Source organism: Paroedura picta, chromosome 4 (assembly GCF_049243985.1).
Source record: "Paroedura picta isolate Pp20150507F chromosome 4, Ppicta_v3.0, whole genome shotgun sequence".
In the NCBI taxonomy this organism is placed as follows: domain Eukaryota; kingdom Metazoa; phylum Chordata; class Lepidosauria; order Squamata; family Gekkonidae; genus Paroedura; species Paroedura picta.
Genome location: NC_135372.1, coordinates 46259477 through 46279168, shown reverse-complemented (window position 1 = coordinate 46279168; position 19692 = coordinate 46259477). Strand labels below are relative to the sequence as shown.

Below are 19692 nucleotides of genomic sequence, written 5' to 3'. Positions count from 1 at the left end.
CTATATTCTCAAGCATTCTTCATTTTTGAGTTTCTCTGTGGGCTTTCCCAGAGAGTACTTTTCAATGCAATAAATGTATGGTCATTTATTTCTTTGTTTTAGGAGATACAGGTAGGCTTGAGGAGCATTTTCCCCTTGGGAGCAGGTATTATTTCCCCAGCTACTTTATTATCATCTTAGAAAAATCTTTCCCTGCAGAGAGCTTATCTGGACCCACCCAAATGCGAACATCAACAGGTCACATTTTAGCAATGAGAGATGCAAACCTTCTTGCAATTAAAAAAAATTTTTTTTAACATTCTAAACATTCTGATTGAAAACAAAGACCTCCTCCTAAAGAAATAATATACACTAAGGACTGAAATCCTAGGAGCAGTTACTTGAATTTCGCATTATGCTGTATTTGCATAATTGCTTACTGTTAGGTTTCCCTTGCAGGGCCTATGCTTCCTGCCTGCACAGTGCATAATCTAATCACCAAAACTGCAAACTGCCTTTTTTGTGAGATTCTCCTATTGCAGCCCCCTTACTCCAGCCTCAGTGCACAAGGGTTTGGAAACTGCCTTCTCCAGCTGCGGTTGCACTTGCAGCTCTCTCCTATGCACAGAGCCACTGAATAAGATGAAATGTATAAAATTAGCCTCAGGATAGAATATTATCTGGCCCCAGGACAGAGTGTTATCTGCAGTTTCACTTGGGGAGGGAGAAGAAAAACATGCAATAAGCACTTCAGGGCTAGCACTGGCAAGTACTTTTGTGACTGCAGGAAAAATTGCAAGGGGATACCTTTTCTGTGGGCATACCCCTTCTTTCCCTCAACCCCGTTCCAATTCATGGTACTTTTACACATGTTCTTCCCACTCCCAATAGAACTCCTCCACACACGATTCCCACACTAATAAGATTGACAGGGCAGTTGCCTCCTCTCTTCTCTGTGTCCCTTTCCCACCAACTCCTCCATCTGTCCGTAGGCCTGGTGCGCTGTCAGATGTTTTGCAATGTTTCTGCGCTGTTAGAAAATGTATAAACATTCTCCAACATGGCAGCAGCTGAGTCAATTGTTGAGAAGACTGGTTGCAAAAACAGTTTTGAATCAACAGCTCACTCCAGTGTTGCTCAGACTCGTTTAGGGTTATGAACTGGTGAGGGGGGAAATGTCACACATGGAAGCTTAATGTGTGGGAAATGGGCTCCTGAAGCTTTTCAGGGCGTGGAGGTAAAGGACATTGCCTGGTATTTGCTACAGAACAAGCAGATTTAAAGGGAACAGCTAATTGGGACCACCATTTCAGAACTGGTCCTACAGTTTGAGGTCTTTCACATCACCTGCTACCCAGTCCTTGAAACTGGGGATTTAACACTAGCTCTTTTCCATCCAAAGAAGATGCATTGCCAATGAGCAATGACCCCTTCCTTCCACATTTTCCAAAAGATACCTCTGTTGAAGGTGTAGGTAAAATATGTACTTATTTACAGTGAATTGCTTAATTGATTAGTTGGGATGGAGAAATAACTAACTAAAATGCTTTAGTGACTCCTAACCACTACATCACACTGGCTCCTATCACATCTAAATATCTGAGAACTATGGATGGGATCCAGTGGTAGACCAGAGTTTCATATACAGCCATATCTGGGATAAGGCATGGCTTTCAACTTTAGCAGTAGGATCCTCCCACTTTGGCCTCATTTGTCTTATTTTAGAAGACTTATATAACAGCAAGGAGATCCCACTTCAGCTAACCCAAGACAGGACCACAGGAGAGAACTGGAGAGGAATCAGGCACGAATATGTAAACTAGGAACACATGTGAAGTCATTTGATTACATGTAATTATAAACACATGAGTTGGAAGTGGACCGCTGGAGCTTTTAACCATAAACCATTAACCAAAACAGCTTTTAACCATAGATTGTCTTCTCTTATGACTGGTTCGTTCACTTATTTATGCCCCCAGTATTTCTCAGTGCATCTGTCCTTAGGCGCTTACACTCTTGGGCCAGCTCTGTTTGTGTTTACTGAATAAAACAAAATGATGATTGAGTTGGTTTCAAAAATCATGAGGAAATAATGCAGAAATGACAGATACATGACGTCTATTATGATATGATTCCCATTCATCTTGAGCAGCAAGCAGTTCCATGGGCCATACTGACCAGGTTTGTACCTGCAGATAAGAACACCTAAGATGTAGGGAAGTTCTGTACTATTTTATTTATTTTAAAATGTACAAGGAGATCATAGGTGGAAGCAGTCTTTCAAAGCAGACCATATGCTACAGCACGTAGGTGAAAGCAGCTAGGCCGTTCCACGAGATAGCAGATTGGCTATCCGTGTCAGACCTCCTGATCTGGCTGGCCCAAGCTAGCCCAATCGCATCGATCTTGAAAGGTTGTCTCTGAGTGGTATTTGGATGGGAGGTTACCTGGGCAGTCCAAAGTTATTATTCAGGTTCCTCTGTTACCTTTAAAAGTCCTATGTGACATTTCCTTGTGCATTTCATTCTTTCCAGCATGGCCCATTCCACCATCTCCATCAGAACTACACCAATTTCTTTGATATTACTTTCACCCAACCCATAGGCCTCTCTGTCTGTTTCCCCCTGTCTGCCTCTTCCCTGTCCCTTCCTTCAGCTACATGGTGAGACTTTCATGCTATGATATGGGACAATAGTGAGATATTTCAGCTCCCATCAAGGAATCATCCACAGCCTTTAGAGATCAATTACATTTGTTTCCTAAAGCCCTCAACCCCTACCAGATGCCATTTTAGTCAATATGGTCATGACAGACCCAGGTACATTTATTAGATATCACAACAATATTATTAAAAATGCCATACTTGATTTTTTTGAAAAAAAATCCTATTAACAGTTTGTAGTTTCTCCTTTAAAAGAATGGAAATCTTTGAAATCTTCATGGATTTTGGAGAGACACTGCCACAAATGTTTGGTGCACCAAGTAACAACACCATTGTGTCTGTCCTATGCAGTTCCTGAGTTGGATTCTGCAGATCCACTTGAGTAATAGCAGTGCTTTCCCCAACACAAGCCTTGTGGCAGAAGAAGGCCCTACTGTTAGCAGTTTGGATCCGTGGAATCCAGAGGATTCCCTGTTTTCCCTTCTTGCAATATGCTGGCTGTGTAATTCCAGGTTCTAGAACTGGTCTCATATGTTTTGATCTCAGCAGCTTATGCGCAAGATATACCGTCTTGTCTATCTTTTAATGTTTTAATGATGCTCTCTTGAGTCTCATCTATGACTGATATAACATTGGGGTGTCATGGGAAAGTTTTCATCCTTGAAACGACGTTTATGAGCCATGGCATTACAGTGGCTGTATGTGCAAATGCATTGACTGCAGCACCCACGAGCGACTCAAACTTGTGACAGGGACCTTGGCGAGCAAGCGCCGCAAACTGGACTTCTGTATCATCTCAGTCACAAGACTTTTCAGTACAGTCATTTGTCACCGTTATCTGTGAGTAAGCAAGTGATGTCTCTGCGTGACAGGAGCAACCCATAATTTCTCATGCTGGAACTGAATCTCAAAAAAAAAAAGAAGAAAAAAAAAGGAAAGAAACTGGGTTGGCTTTGCACCCTCACATTTCAGACAGAATTTTGCTGGTGTCAGTTTGCTGGTTCCCGTCTGTTTGTGATTTAACATTCAAATGCATCCCCTGGCAGCACATCCTTGTTTTCTTAACTAGAATGGGGACTCGCCTTATGATCACATGTTAACCCACTTAAAAAAAAATCAACAACAAAGATGTTCTGTTACCAGAGACCTAGAGCACAGTCAGAAAATTGCTGGCCTTTTTTGTTTAACAGATTCCAAACAAAGTTATCGGTGTTCTTGATTTACATAGTGGTCCTGGAAATAAACCACCTAGGGCCAGCTGTTCAAAAGACAGAGGGAAACATGCAAATAAGGGGAAAGGCTTGGTTTCCACTGACACCACTGGGGTAAAAAAAAAATCACTAAATAAGATGTGGCATCTCACATATGTGCTCAATTTTCCTTGGAAAATACTGTTTGGGGTCCTCGGCTTTGGGTGACTATATTGCTCAGTTGGCCAGAATCTGGCGATACTACTTGGTAGCTATTTGACTTAATAGGCCTAGATACCCAACTTCCATTTTCAAAGTGAGACTTCAAGCTTTCCAGATCCAGAGGAAGAAAGTAAAAAGGGAAGGCTGTTTTCTAGTTAATTGATGAGGTAGAAACAGCCTGTTCCACCTCCCCCTTGTTCTAGTCAGTAAAGGAAGTTATAGCTGAGGCTGACAGGTATGGAAAGCCAAAGGGAATGCTTTGATGTCCTTTCCTATTGCTGTGCCAGGAGCTCTTTTTTTCTTCCTTACTTTATGGCTAACACAGCAGTTGATAGTTCTGGCTGTGCTTTCTGCCTTATTGGGCTTAAATCTCTTCTGAAAGTAATTTTATGAAAAAGTATCTCATGCCTTCTTTTGAACTTCCAAATTATTCTAACAAACAACAGTAATGTAACAAAATTGAGTCTCTCCCCTTTACTTCAGGGGCAATTTATCCATGTAGCCTGTGGTACAGGTCCTGTGCTTCCAGGGACCGCACACAATGCCTTCCCCCCATAGATAAGGACCATAGCCTCTCTCCTCCCCTCTTTTCCGCACACATAGGATAATGTACTTTTGGTTCTTCCCCATCTTCAGTTTTCCACTTTCTCCTACAATTGGTACTCAGAAAAACTATGGCCCTTGTGTAGGGCTTAGGTGAGACAGATCTCACTGTCTGCTTTTCTGCCTTGCAAATGTCTGCCTCACCTTGCATGGGGCTCAGTCAGATTAGGCATCACCATCTGCCTTGTCTCCCATGGGACTTGGCAGAGCTTTTCCTTGCATGTGGCAAGGCTGGTCCAGGCACTGACCCAGGTACCCCCATATGGCTTGCTTCATGCAGGCTAAGCCAGGCATTGCCACCTCCCCTCCTGCCTCTTGTGTGAGGCCTGGCCTCACCTCATGTTGGTTGGGCACCATCTCTCCTGCCTTGCATGAGGCTTGGGTGGGACTGGCTCAGTCCTTCTGACAGAGGGCTAGTGGGTCAAGGTTGGAGGCAGGCCATCAGTCCATTAGGAGGTATCTAGATGGTCATCATGGCCTTTTCCTCCTGTCTGTTAGGTAAATTAGGCTGAGAATATGGAACCTGCCAAAGGTTACTCCATGAGTTTCCACAATAGAATGGTATTCAAAGTCTGAAACTCTTACACTGCACTGGCACTCATGTGGAGGTTGCCTTCGAACAGTTGCAAGCAGCCATGCCTAAATAAGTCATGCAAGTTGGGTGGTAGCAAGTAGCTTGGTGGTTGTTGTTTGGTCTGTCTGCCCCAATCAAATGCCTGGTGGAGGTGCTCCCTTTTACAGGCCCTATGGAATTATGGAAATTCAGGCAGAGTCCTGATCTCTTCTGGGAGCTCGTTCTACCAGGTGGGGCCAGGGCAGAAAGAGCTCTGGCCCTGGCTGAGGCCTGACACACTTCTTTCTTTCTGTCATGCTTCACAGTGGTGCAGGGCATTTTGTTTTATTTTCAAGAAGGTGGGATTGCGGTACAATGCAACCCTACCTTCTTGACAATAAAAAAATTCCCCAGCTGGCGCCACGGCACTGCCAATTGGGGCATTTTTTGTCCCTTCCAAGACTCCATAGTAGGGGGAGAAACCAGGTCTGGACAGCTTGACCCTTTCCTGCCAGTCAGGCCTGGTCCAACATCGGCCCCGATGATTCTCATGGCAAAGAAGGGAATGCAGATATAACAGAGGCCTGAGTCAGGCCAGTCCCAGGCCGGCCTGGGTCAATGTCATCTGGAAGTGGGGACTAGCCCCGTAAACAAACAAGCACCAGTCCAGGCCTAATTCCCCATGCAGAAAAGGTCTAATCAGAAACAGGGTTGACTGTGACTAACATTTAGATGGGAGACCACCAAGGAAGTCTAGGGCTGCTATACAGAGGCAAGCAATGGTAAACTATATCTTGCCTTTAGGGATGCCAGTTCCCTGGTAGGACCTGGGGATTCCTGGAGTTATAGCTCATCTCCAGGCTAAAAAGATCAGTTCCCTTGGAGAAAATGGCTGCTTTGGAGGATGAACTCCATAGCATTATACACTCCCTGCTCCAGATCTCACTCCTGGCTCCAAACCCAAAGTCTCCAGGTATTTTCCAACCTAGAGCTCACAACCCTGCTTGCTTTGAAAACCCAATGAAGTTGGAATAAGTTGGCTGCAACTTCATGGCACTTTCCACTGCATTTGAACCCATGTTCATTATCTAATCTTGTAGGATAAATATGCTTCCATACCATTGATTGCTTTTGATTTGTCTCTTAATTTATAAACTGCAGATAAGCATTCAAACTCTTAAGTTAGCTAATAAGCCATTTTTCTTTTCTTTTTCCTTAGGTTTAATATTGGGCATACGAGTCTTTGTGGTTATGCCAGGTATCCTTGAATGGTAGCAAACAGGCCTGAACCGTAGATTTTTAGACACTGCAGTTAACAGGAGCTGGGGGGTGCCAGATGGATTCTGAGGATGCTTTCATCAGCTACACATTTATATTTGTCCCTGGATGATCTTGTTATAGCAAATTGTCCTGGCAACAGAGAAGCCTGGTTGCTTCAGTTCTCTTTTCTATGAGCTTCCAGCACAGCTTTTCACTCCCTTAGCACTTCCCCAGAATGGGGGGCACCGTGGTTGCTTCTTCCCATCTAGACCATAGCTCCCAATATGTTGTCACGTTGGCCATATGTTATCTGCAGAGCTACAGAAGCACAAGAACAGGAAGATCCTAGAGTGGGCGAAAAGACAGCAACTGCCAGGCTGCAGAAGAAATATGAGCAAGAGCAAGAAGCAGGAAAGAAATGAGACTGAGGACCAATTGACATATTTCGAACTGCTGGTGTTTGTGGGTACATGACACGAAGACTTAGCCTCAGATGCTCAGTGGGAGTTTTGTGGCATCAGCGGGAGTTGTGTGCCATTTTGTGATATTCGTCGTGTGTCTGCAGAGTGTGGGCAGAATCAGCTCCAGGGTCACCCCCCCACACACACACACACACAGACACTGTTTTTCCTTTCTCAGACTGGCCCATGGAGCTGCTATGCAGTTCTGTTTTGAAACATGCAACCAAAAATGATGTGACTTGACAAATGGAACGATAGTGTAAACTGTGTGGAAGGTTGAGGGGCTGAATCTACTCCTACCTGCAGGTGGTAGCTGTGAGCAGAAACTTGGGAGGCATAGACCTCCCTTTGAATGTCTGGTGCAAAGGTCTTGTGTCATCTGTCAACAACAAACAAATGCCTTAGTAATGCTGATCAGCCCTCAGTGTGGCCTCCAAACCTCATGGCCCTTCTGGAACTTCAAGGACTTTGGCCTCTCCAGTGCTGCCACCTGAACAGGTTGATTTACTGCCAATCAGGGTTGCCCGGCTGTGCCTGGAAATCAGTGGGACCTTTGGATGTGGTGAAATAGTGGGCAACTTAGATTGCCAGCTGTGGGTGATGAAATTACTGGAGATTTAGGGGCAGTGGAGCCTGGGTAAAGTGGGGTTTGGGGAGGAACCTCAGCAGAATATAATGCCCAAGACTCCACCCTCCAAAGCAGCCATTTTCCCTAGAGGAACTGATCTTGATTGTCTGGAGAGCAATTGTAATAGCAAGAGTTTTCCAGGTGCCACCTGCAGGGTGGCCACCCTAGGGGCTATCTATGTTGTTTAAACTGGAATGTCACTTTTGAATATAAACTGGAAGTGATGTCTCATAGCTCTAGAACTCTGCAATTTTGTATTGGATTCCTAGGAAAATGTGATGTCACTTCTGCCAATGTACACAATTGAACCTTGCGTGTCACATTACAACCACCCTCAATGCTCTTATTCAGCATTATTATATACTCAGTGCTCAATATAGGAATACTTATTCTGCCTCTTTTATGTTGGCTTCTTGCAGTGGAACGGTGACCTGATTGACATTAGCTTGGATGCCATTAATGTTTATTGTTTGTTTGTTTTTTATCCTGTATTGGTGAATTTGTTGAAAGTATATTTTTGTAAATTACTTTAAGTCCATATCAGGGGAAAAAATAGGGAGGAAAATATACTGAATGAAATAACAGTGGGTTGAATTGGCAATAGAGCTGGTGCAACTTAAGGCTTTTACTGACTTTTAGTAAGCCATTTGGTTAGAGAAGAAAGCTGGAAATCCAGGCCCAATGGGTCTTTAGTGCCAAAGGACTTCAGTGCCAGAATGGCAATGCTTATCCTGTTAGAACTAGTAATGAAATCAAGCTGAGGGCATGGCTGGAGCTGTCAATGTTCTGCAGGGCCTGTAAACTGGAGCTCTTCCGCCAGGTCTTCAGTTGAGGCCTGGTAGGCCTGTTTGGACACTTATTATTGGAATCGCCCTCTGGAAGGCTGTTGGCTATGTGAATGGGGGATGGGGTGGGAGTGGGGACGTCCTGCAGATCAAGTTTTTGACACCGTCTAATTGTTGTGTATATTGTTTTTCTGTGTTTTTAAAAAAGATTTTCATTTAAACTGCCACAAGTCAGCTAGTACTGGGAGTGACAGTCAACAAAGTATAAATATAAATAAAAAATAAATTAGTGTCACTTCCTGTTGGTGAGCTTCCCATAGGCATTTGGCTCTGGCCTATTATATGGGTGTTTTCCTTCTCTTTAACAGCTTGCATTGCTAGTGGTAGTGGGTTCTACCTGCATCCTGTACACTCAGCATCCTCCCCCCCCCCCCAATATTATAAGATCAGATGGCTAATAACACAGCCAAGAATCTTCTGGTGCTTGGAAATATGGAAAACAAGGCTTGGTAGTTGCTTGTCAGTTTCAACATTGGGTTTCCCACCTTTGCCTGAATTTCTTTCTGCAATAGGACAAGTGCATGATTATTTAAAAAAAAAGAATTGGATGCCACCCTCAACATATCTCAAGTGACATTCCACCTGATTTGGAAAAGTGTGTTTTAAAAATTGTAGCTGCAGGATAAATACCCTGGAGGCAAAAAGGATGGTGTCTAAGGTAGGCACAGAAAATCTGCAGTAAGATGTGCGTGCATCTGTTGGAGACAGAATGGTGGGCCAGATGGACTGCAGTATGATCCAGGAAGGCAGCTCTTGTTTCTTATACACTTAAAAAATTAATTTGACAAAATACATATTTTTATATTAAACATTTTAGGCCTAAATTATACAATTAAATAAATTATAACAATAAACATCAGAGGGAAATGAAAACAAGACAAAATAAGGAAGATTGAACAACAACAAAAGGAGGGAAGATCAATTGAGGAACATCAGTGATTGCTTGGATACTTTATAATCTGGTTTTTGGCCTGGCTATGGCACTGGAACAACATTAGATGACCTGGGCCAAGAGATAGAGAGAGGGAATGCAACTCTCTTGATGCTTCTGGACCTCTCAGCAGATTTCAATACCATCGGTTATGTTGTCCTCCTGGACTATCTTCCAGCCTGGGAATGGGATATAATGCTTTTCAGTAGTTCTGGTGCTGTCTGAAGGGAAGGTTTCAGAAGGTGGTGCTGGGGAACTGTTTTTCAGCCCATTTTCTTTTGGCCTGTGGTGGCCAAGGTTCCATCATACCCTCTATGTTTTTCAAAGTCTACATAAAACTGCTTAGGTGAGCCCATACACTTAGCCTTGTGGATGACATATCTATTTTGTGCTTCCTGGAGATCCTAGTGCCTGGAGTCAGTTTAGTTGTGGATGTGGACTAATGAACTAAAGTTTAGTCTCAACCAGATGAAAGTACTACTGGTGAGAGGAAGGTCTGATCCCCAACAGTGGTGTCACCTGTTGTTCGGCTGCCACTCCCCTTGAAGGAACAGCTCTGTAGTTTGGAGGTGCTCACAGACCTCAATCTACTGCTGGATAAGCATGTGGCAGCTGTGAACAGGAGTACCTTCTGCCAGCTTTGACTGGTAAGCTAGCTGCAGCCTTTCCTGGGCAGAAAAGCTCTGGCAACTGTGGTATGTGCCCTGATTAGACTGTCAAGAAACTGGTCTTTTTAAGCAGCTTCTTGTTCAAATTTCAATCAGTGCTTTGGGCAGAGCCCTAAGTTCATTTTCTGACTCCTAGCAAGCTGCTAGTAGCTTTGAAAACTCAGAGGGTGGGATGTGAGAGAACTCAGCTGCCAGTCATGCCATTAGGTCTGGCAGCTTCAAGGTCATGAGGTGCATTTCATCTTGTGACACCTAAGCTCAGGGATAGGAGAAAGGTGTTTGTTCAGATGAACCCAATACAATTGCAGTGTGTCTGGGTTAACTGGCAAATCCCTCTGACTGGTCAAACCACTACACCACAAGCCCTCCTTGTGACCAAATGCATACAGGAGTGCCACTCAAGGAGCACTTGGAAGTGTTAAGTTCTTTAGGGTTATTGGCAAAGCTGGAAACCTTCCAGCCTTTGCAGTTATAACCTCACCAAAGGAGCAACGATCACATGTCTGTCATTGATTTGAATGCTTTGCTTCGTACTCGCTGCCCCAGAAAAAAGACAGCCAAACTCCAATTTTATTTTCAAGTTTTTGCTTCCCATTATTAATTTGACAGAGGTACAATGGCAACTATTTCCATTCTTTCATTTCACTGGGAAGAGGGGAACAAGTATGAAATGTTACAAGGACAGAATGTGCTGGTTGTTTGCTAATCGTTCTTAAAAAAAAAAAGATTAAATTTTGTAGGTCCTGTGAAACTGAACTCTTAGAGGACAGCCCCCCCCCATTGGAACATAAGTTGTGTGCATTTCTGCTCAGCGTTCATTAGGTATCTTCTGTTGCAACTGTAGAGTTTAGTAGCATGTGCTTTTTTTTTTAAAGGCCCATCTTTTTAGTTTTATTCCAGGTCTGACCAACTGATGGTTAGTGTAGTCTCTGAAGCAATTTGCTTGGGCACCAGAACACTCAACCACAGTGTTAACACACACACTTTTGAATTGCGTGTAATGTCCTAGACATGTGTGTGTCTCCTAATCCAAAACAGAAATTGTAAATGTTTGGAGGCCCAAGTGCTGAAAAAAAAGGCAACATCTACCTGCAAAGAAGTACTTGGAGATTTTGGAAGTGGAGCCTGACAAAAGTATAATGCCATAGTGTCTACCTTCCAAAGCAGCCATTTTCTCCAGGTGAGCTGATCTCTGTCATCTGAAGATGTTGTTATCCAGGGACATTTCTAGCCACCACCTAGTGGTTGGCAACCCTAGACAATCCTAGCGTCAGACGTGGCCAGAGTTGTTTGGAGCAAATCCAGGGATTTGGCTGCTGGCTGTGCAGTTCTTGGATGCCGGTTCCTTTCTATTATACCTCTGTTCCCAGCAGTGCTACAAATCTCTTATTGGCAGGGTTTAAATATGCAAAAGAGCACCTGTCTGCTTAAAAGAATAAAATAGTTTTATTAAGAAGATAAATAAACTTTGTAAGGAAAGAGCGGAGAGGGAAACCAAGCTAACTGTCTGTTGTTCCATCTTTAGTCTGTTATGTCTATTGTTCGTGAGGCAAGCAGAGAAGTATGCTCAAAAGAGCAGGAAGTCTCCAAATGAGCCAATCAGGGCACTGCAGAAGATTAGGGTAAAACACCAGGAAGTTCTTATTCCAACTATGCCAAATACACATCTCTTCTGATGCCACCTGCAGGATACTTTTCATATTCTGTTCAGTTGTGCAGATTCCAACTGATCAGGCCCTGAATGTTAAGCAAAATGGCCTGGGGTACTGCTGTGCGCTTATATGCCTACCCCTGATCCAAAAGTTCACTTACATTTCATTACCAAATTTCAGAAGTGGGGATACTTAATTTCCCCAATACTCTAACCACAGACTGTATTTTGTACCAGATACTGACAATGGGTGTTTGCAAAAATTCTTTTCATTCTCAGTTCATTTTAGTTTTTTCTTTAAAAAAATTCTTTAACTTGATTATACATGGGTGTTATAGAATTTTCCTTATTTCCATTAGTTTCAGTGTGAAATATAATTTATCCTGTTAGGCAGGCTCTCAGACAGGTAGCTAGGAGGGCCAATTGTGTTCCGGGGAGAGAGGGAAACAAGGGCAACTCTGAGGGGATGGGTCTGGCTTTGCTGTAGACCCAACAGCTGTCGAGTGACTTCCGGAAGCTTGCCTCTGGAGGCTGGCCAGCCCTGGCACGGGGAGTGGGACCTGAAGCTCCGTGTTTTCCCCGGGTCTACATCTTGGGTTAAGAAAGAACTGGCTGAGGATGGTGTGCCATTCCCCTACCTATCCAACTGGGATGAAAGTCTCAGGTATTGTTTCCCTTGCTCAGGGCCTCCTTCCTGCTAAATTGTGGGGTGATAGGAGAAAACAGTTATGTTTTGCAGGCAATTAAAATTCTTGTTTACGGAGCTTTCAGTTATAAGACTCCAACAGTGCCATTCCAAGCAGAGTTAAACCCTAAATCCATTGACGTGTCAGGAGACCTAGGAAGGTATAACTCTTTTTAGGATCATGCTGCTGGCCCCTCTACCATTACCTTCTGGCCCCCCTACATTAAAACCAATACATTAGTAGGGAAGACTGGCTGTCCTTCACTCAGCCCAATTGGATATTCAGAGAAGCCTAACATTACTCAACAATGTCCATAAGCTCAGTTTTTCAACATAATCAGAATATTCCAAAGAAAAACATCTGAAAATGTAATTTCCACTGTTCAGAATCTCAGAATCATAGAGTTGGAAGGGGCCATACAGGCCATGTAGTCCAACCCCCCTGCTCAACGCAGGATCAGCCCAAAGCATCCTAAAGGATCCAAGAAAAGTGTGTATCCAGCCTTTGCTTGAAGACTGCCAGTGGGGGGGTAGCTCACCACCTCCTTAGGCAGCCTATTGCCTTGTTTGACAGCAGGAGTGAGAACTTCTTAGGAAAACCTCCCCCCCCTGATTATTTATGGTATTCGAATTGCTACCGTGGTGAATATATGAATAATCCATGACTGTTTTCCTGGGTGTTCGGAACATCCCTCAAGGAATGCTAAATCGGTAAGAACTCCAAAGCGGAAATTATTTGTTCATCAATCTCAGAGGCAGCAGCTTTTTAAAGATTTACCAGAAAGGAGCACCAGTGACTCATTGGCTTGTCTGTTCACGATGCAGGAGCTGAGCTATCTGGTAGGTGGGTGACTCTCACAAGCCATTTTTAGGAAGTTGGAACGTGCTTTCTTGCAATGGGGAAGAACTCTGTGGTGAGATGCCTCCCACATTACAATATTCCAACTTCTTTTTCTAGCACATAGGCTGACCTGGAAACATGCAGTATGAATATTATTTTAAAAAATGAATGCGAACAAATTTTAAAAATTAACTTTGATATAGTCATGATTTGTCTGAATGTTGTTTTAAAAATGAATGCGAACAAAATTAAAAAAAATCTTTGTCAGGATTCGTTCTGAAAGGGAGAAACTGTTGCTTTACACAAATCTGTTTTACCCTCGAAATACAGAGTTTTAAATTAAAAATCCCTACTAACGAACATTAAACTTCTCTAAAAATCTTTTCTCTAAAAGAAACAAAACATTATTCTCTAAAAATGTGTTTTTTTTAAAAAAGAAACCTCGCAAATATTAAAAGGGTTTTCCTCCTCCTCCAATATTTGTCTTTTAAAATCACAGTGTATGTGGCCTGGATCTGCATCCTAACCCTTTATTCCCAATCACACCTGATCTTAGTTCTCAGTTCCCAGGTGTGTAGTGTCCAGTTTGGGCTAGGATCTCAGTACGTGTGGAGAAGGGGTTACAATATCCCTTCCATTCTATTTCCCTTCCCAAGGATCCTTTTGGTCCTGTGTGGCAATTCCTGGGGATATGTTGCTCCCCCCCCCCCGTTCTTCCCAATACTGTTTGCTCCTAGGAAAAGTGGTACATGTGGGGAGGCTGAAGCCCCTTCACCAAATGCACAGAAGTCTAGATGCTAATCAACTGGTGAGGAGCTGGTCCTCAAACTTTCCCTCCATCTGTGCTCCTTCTTCTCATTCAGTCTGGTTAACTGTGCACAATTTAGAAAACTGCAAAACTTTCCTTTCTCTTTTTTCTTGCTCTGATAACAACTTTGCTGGATTCCCAGCTAAATACAAATTTTTAGCATTGTAGCAAATGAAGAGGGAGAAACTTGAACTGTTTCAACTGGGCAATTTAGAAAGCAGCTCTAACAGGAAGGCAGGCAGGCATGAACTTAGAAAGACCTCCCTGTTCCCTGCATGTGTTAAGAAGGGGCAGGAGGACAGGTGTTCATTACAGATATCTTAAATTGCATTCCTCTGAGGTAAATGTCTCACCTTGTGCAGGGCTGGTTTGGTGTGATAAGGTTAGTCCTCGTGATGTCAAGTCACCTGATCTTAAAGGGCTGGAGAGAAGTGGTATCAACAACCATACTGGTTTACAGAAACCAGAATGGATGAGAATTAAAAATTGCTAATGGGCACATTTATCCTCCCTTTGGAAAAGGAATTGCTAACTCAAGTAATCTACCAGTTCATCATAATGGCTTGATGTACTACTAGATTGTAATCAATCAGTACAGGCTGACAGACCTGTGGACAAATATTTAGTTCACTGTATTATACTTGTCTTTTCTTGCTGGCAGGGCAATTAGCTTCCTGCCCATATTTCATCTGCATTATTTGATACAGTAGTGGACTGAGCTGATTGTACGGCCTCAATAACCTTAAGCTCTTTGTTTTGTTTTTAAGCATTGTAACACATATTTGGCAGGAGTTTTTACTGTATTAGAAAGCCTCCCTAGGACTAATTCACATAACAGCACATAGCCTTTATGCGGGGTTGTTAGGGTATTCCAAGTGCTCCACATAAATGATTATGATAGCCTTTACAAGAGGATGGAAGATAAGCTGCTATTCTGTATATTGTGTGGGAGGAGGGAGGGTCAAGAGGCAGAGAACGGGGCTCTGGTTAATGATAAAATTAGAAGTTGTGAAGGAAATGGGTGTCTCCCAGATCCATATTCTTCAAGAATACAAACACACAGCACAGAGCTGGAAAATAATCCCAAAACTGGATATGAAGTAGCCCAAGTTAGATGTAACTACGCTCCATTTAGGCACTGAGAAATACAAAACACATTGTCATATTGCATATTATGCTTTCACTGGAAAAATAGTTTATGACAAAAACATACATTTAAATGGGTACACACACGTTTCCACTAATTTGCTAAATACAATGATAAATAATACTAATTCCTAGTAGGATGCAAATACATAATCCAAAAATCAAACAAAGAGATATCAATCTATATAATTTATAGCAAAGAACAGACAAGGCCAAAGAGTGAACAGGGGACTCTACAGGGTTTCTTGCAGGAAAAATATTCAAGACCAGGCCCAACCCCTGGGTGCAAAGAGACTGCCCCACCCTAGGACCCCAGAAAGGGATATTCTCAGTTAAGTGAACCAAGCCTTGCATTCTGAGGGACGTAGAAAAGCAGTATGCCCTGGGAAGGTATGGCCCTAGCCTGAAAAGGCATGCAGCAGAACCTTCCTACCAAGCATAGTCTGTGTGATCGTGCCATTTCTGGAAGGGTTTCCCGAATGGGTGGGAATTAATTTTTTTTAATTGTTAAACATTTATCAGGTGATATGAACATATATAAGAGCCTCTTGTGGCGCAGAGTGGTAAGGCAGCGACATGCAGTCAGAAGCTGTCTGCCCATGAGGTTGGGAGTTCAATCCCAGCAGCCGGCTCAAGGTTGACTCAGCCTTCCATCCTTCCGAGGTCGGTAAAATGAGTACCCAGCTTGCTGCTGGGGGGTAAACGGTAATGACTGGGGAAGGCACTGGCAAACCACCCCGTATTGAGTCTGCCATGAAAACGCTAGAGGGCATCACCCCAAGGGTCAGACATGACCCAGTGCTTGCACAGGGGATACCTTTACCTTTACTTTAAAGAGTCATGTTACCTGTGGAGCCCTAGAACAAAATAGGAACAAACCTTCACATCAAGGGTATCCCCCTATTTATCGAGGGCCTATTTACAGGTTGTATTTTCCTCATGTCCTCCTCAGATCTTGGTGATCAGCCTACACTGTGAATTCTGTGCTTGGGAACCTGACTCCCATTTGTACTGGAAGCGAATTCAGTCAGGGACTGCAGAGTGTGGCAAGGTGAACGTAGGCTTCTTCCAACACTGTTTTCCTGGTCTGAAACAGCCTGGGGGAGGGGGGGATGTTTGCCCCACTGGAGAAACTGTGTGTGCTGATGGGCATTGTCAACTCTGTGCTAGCTGCCTCACCCTTCAGATGCATGCTTAGAAAAATGCCTCTTGCTGGAACACAGGAGGGAGAGAACGTATTCCTTTGCCTGGCAAAGAGAAATATTTTGGGGGGAAATATACGAGAGGGGAAAAATGTGGACTGCAGTGAGATGTTTGGGGAGGGCTAGGTTAGACAGACCACTGTGTGTTTATAACCCTCGTACAAGGTTGTATCCATTAGGTGACTGGCATAAGAATGATGATGGGGAACTGTCTGTAGTAACTGGGAGAGTTTTGTTTTTTTACAAGAGCTCTTCACCTAGTTGCAATTAATGAGGCACTTGCGTTGGCTGGTAGGACGCAGATGGAAAGTGCAGCTGGACCTGATGTTCGAGTGCTTTTCCTGACAATGTTTAAATGTATGAGCCTTGGGTCATGAGCTCGCTTTGCTGGAGCCCTTGGTAACTGTTTATTGCGACCTGCCTGACCTGACAGAAGCTATTGCTGTTTATCTTCCAATGAGTCAAAGGGGATCCAGTAAGAGGCATACCTTCCTATTTCCATTGCTGATCTCCCTTCTCCAATAATGAGGAATAAACAATGTTCTTAGTGCTTCGGCCATTTCCAGACAACAATGCCTCTCTGAATCGCAGCATGGGATTCAGACACGTCTTCCAGCCAAGCTTCTGGTTAATGGATTGCTAAAGAGGTGCCACAGGCAGAATTCCTAAACACGTTTGCTAGGAAGTAAGCCACGCTGAACTCCCTGGAACTTTCTCTGACCTAACCATGCATTGGGGTTGGCTGTTTAAAGGAAGGCACAGGGTGTTGCCGGGAAATCTCATCCAATATTTAATTCCACCCTCTCCTCTAGTTTAAGCAGAGTTGTAAATCGCCACACTCATTTGTCTACAAAGAGTCACTTGAGAGAAGAATATACAAGTCTTTGTATATATTACCCAGGAAATTAATTATTTTGTATAATAATAATGCCCTTTTAAACACAAGTGAACCATACTCTTTCTGATTGGGGTAGCCAGTTCTCCTTTGGCGTCTGGAGGAGGATTGGCTTGGGTAGGGTGGCCTGATCCAGAGATTTGGGGATGGAGGCCCAAGGCCGCAGAGGCTATTTTCCAAGTTTCTTCAGCCTCATTCAGTTTTCTACAGGAAAACTGACCTCCGTATTCTGGAGATGAGCTGTATTTCTAGAGCAGGGGTAGTCAAACTGTGGCCCTCCAGATGTAGTCCATGGACATCTGGAGGGCCGCAGTTTGACTACCCCTGTTCTAGAGGATCCCATTTCCCGGGTCCCACTTGGGAGGCTGGCACCTGATTGTTCTGGTTGGGTTTCTGATGTGCATTTGATTTTCACCTTCTGCTCCCTTACCTCTTTTGCTAATAAAATGCTCAGAAAGTAGGGTTGTGTTCCTGGAGGGCAACCAAGAAAAAGCCAAGTCAAGTTTCTAGCATTTTTGGCAGTACCACGTAGATCTCTTGGCTCAGATCCAATTGCTAGCAATGATAAGAATAGACTTGCTCCCTGTTGCCACTAGCAGGGACTGCTCTGATCTCACTGGCTGGTGGCATTGCAAGAGAAAGCCATGGGTGAACCTTGGTCCTGGCATTGTTCTCACAAAGAGCTCAGGATGATTCTAGCAGCTCTTGTGTCGGGTCTGCACAGTATGGGTGGTGTCATGAGAGGAGGTGATGAACAGTCCGTCAATATTGTTGCTAGCCACTTGGATGGCCTAGCTGACTTCTGCTGGTCTTTAGATGAGTCATTTACAATAACTACCTTTTTTTCTGGGATTTAGCACGTCCCAGTTGGCCTATAAAAGCTGGTGCACCATATGACTATAGTGATGAAAAATCTTCAGCCAACCTTGTAAAACTTTCCATCTCTCCTATTGGTTGCACATTTATTTCTTCTCTGGCCTTTGGAAGTCATTCCACAAACAAAAAATAAATTGCATAATTTTATAGCTGCGTAGTAGATCTTTCTGAGTTGGGAGGTAAACCCCACAAAGTTACATAAGTTCACACGTGTGTTTCATCGACAGAAGGGAGAATCCCACAAACAAGGATTTAATTAGAAAAGGCAAATCCTTTTTGAAGCGGAGTCATCAGCGATGTGGGGCGGTAGCCCTAGATGGCAGAGTTTCCCCAGCCCTGATTGTCTGCAGTCAGAATGCAAACAGACCTCTTGGAGAATTAATTGAGACATATGTTCTGCCCGGCTGTGCCTGACTAATCAGATATGTGAGGTGGATGCTGTTATGACTCATTAGGCTTACCTCCATCACTCCTCTGGCTGCGTTTTAATGAACTCTTTTTACCCTGCTTTATAAACTCAGAAGTGAAATGGGACACAAAAATGCACAAAAATGTAAAATGCACATTTTAAAATTTAAAATGGACAAAAACATTTAACCAGTAACATAACCACAACTTGCCCTGCTAGGTACCACAACTTGCCCTGCAGGGATGTTCGCCTAGCCTCAACCAGGGCCAGGTCCTTTTCGGTCTTGGCCCCAACCTGGTGGAATGAGGTCCCGGTGGAGTTGCGGGCCTTTGGAGAGCGATGCTAGCTGGAATCCAGTTTGCCATATACTTGGTGAAAGTTTTTTTTCCTTAGTGAATGAAACAGTACTTACTTGTTTGTTGATGGAATTTTGAACCTTGCTGGTTGTTGGGAGTCTCCAGCTATCAGTGTTTTAGCTAGTTTAGCATTCATTATCTACCTGGAAGTTTTTGGGTTCCTCCCTGTTCTTTAATATTTTTCCCTGTGCAAAGTGGTTGATTGTGCCCACTCACAAGTTTTTGCAGGACAGTTTGCCATAGGCATTTACTTCCTATATGTAACATTCCTTAGAAACGAATGGTAAGATTGTAAAACTCTTATATAAGATGTTTGGGATATTTCTGCTTTCCTGGCTGTAAATATATGGCGGAAGCTGCTCCAGATTAAGCACCAGCTTGAAACGTGCTTGGTTTGTTTTATCGAATGCTAGAAAGTATAGTTTAAGGTCTTGAATACCTTCTCTAGTATTTCATAGCTGCAAGTCGGGAACATATTCTTATTCTCAAACCAAAAGATAATTGCAAACCATTTTCACTTGTTCTTAGCTGAAGTCTATTAGTACAATAGAACCTCTTGTGGCACAGAGTGGTAAGGTAGCAGACATGCAGTCTGAAAGCTCTGCCCATGAGGTTGGGAGTTCAGTCCCAGCAGCCGGCTCAAGGTTGACTCAGCCTTCCATCCTTCCGAGGTTGGTAAAATGAGTACCCAGCTTGCTGGTGGGTAAGCGGTAATGACTGGGGAAGGCACAAGCAAACCACTCCGTATTGAGTCTGCCAAGAAAACACTAGAGAGCGTCACCCCAAGGGTCAGACATGACCCGGTGCTTGCACAGGGGATA

General features: G+C 43.6%; 1 long non-coding RNA gene across 2 annotated transcripts in view; it reads left to right on the top strand.

The window, feature by feature from the left end:
* LOC143835305 (uncharacterized) overlaps nucleotides 1-19692 on the top strand; it is a 353076-nt gene that overhangs the window by 48252 nt on the left and 285132 nt on the right. The gene's annotated exons all lie outside the window — the stretch shown is intronic.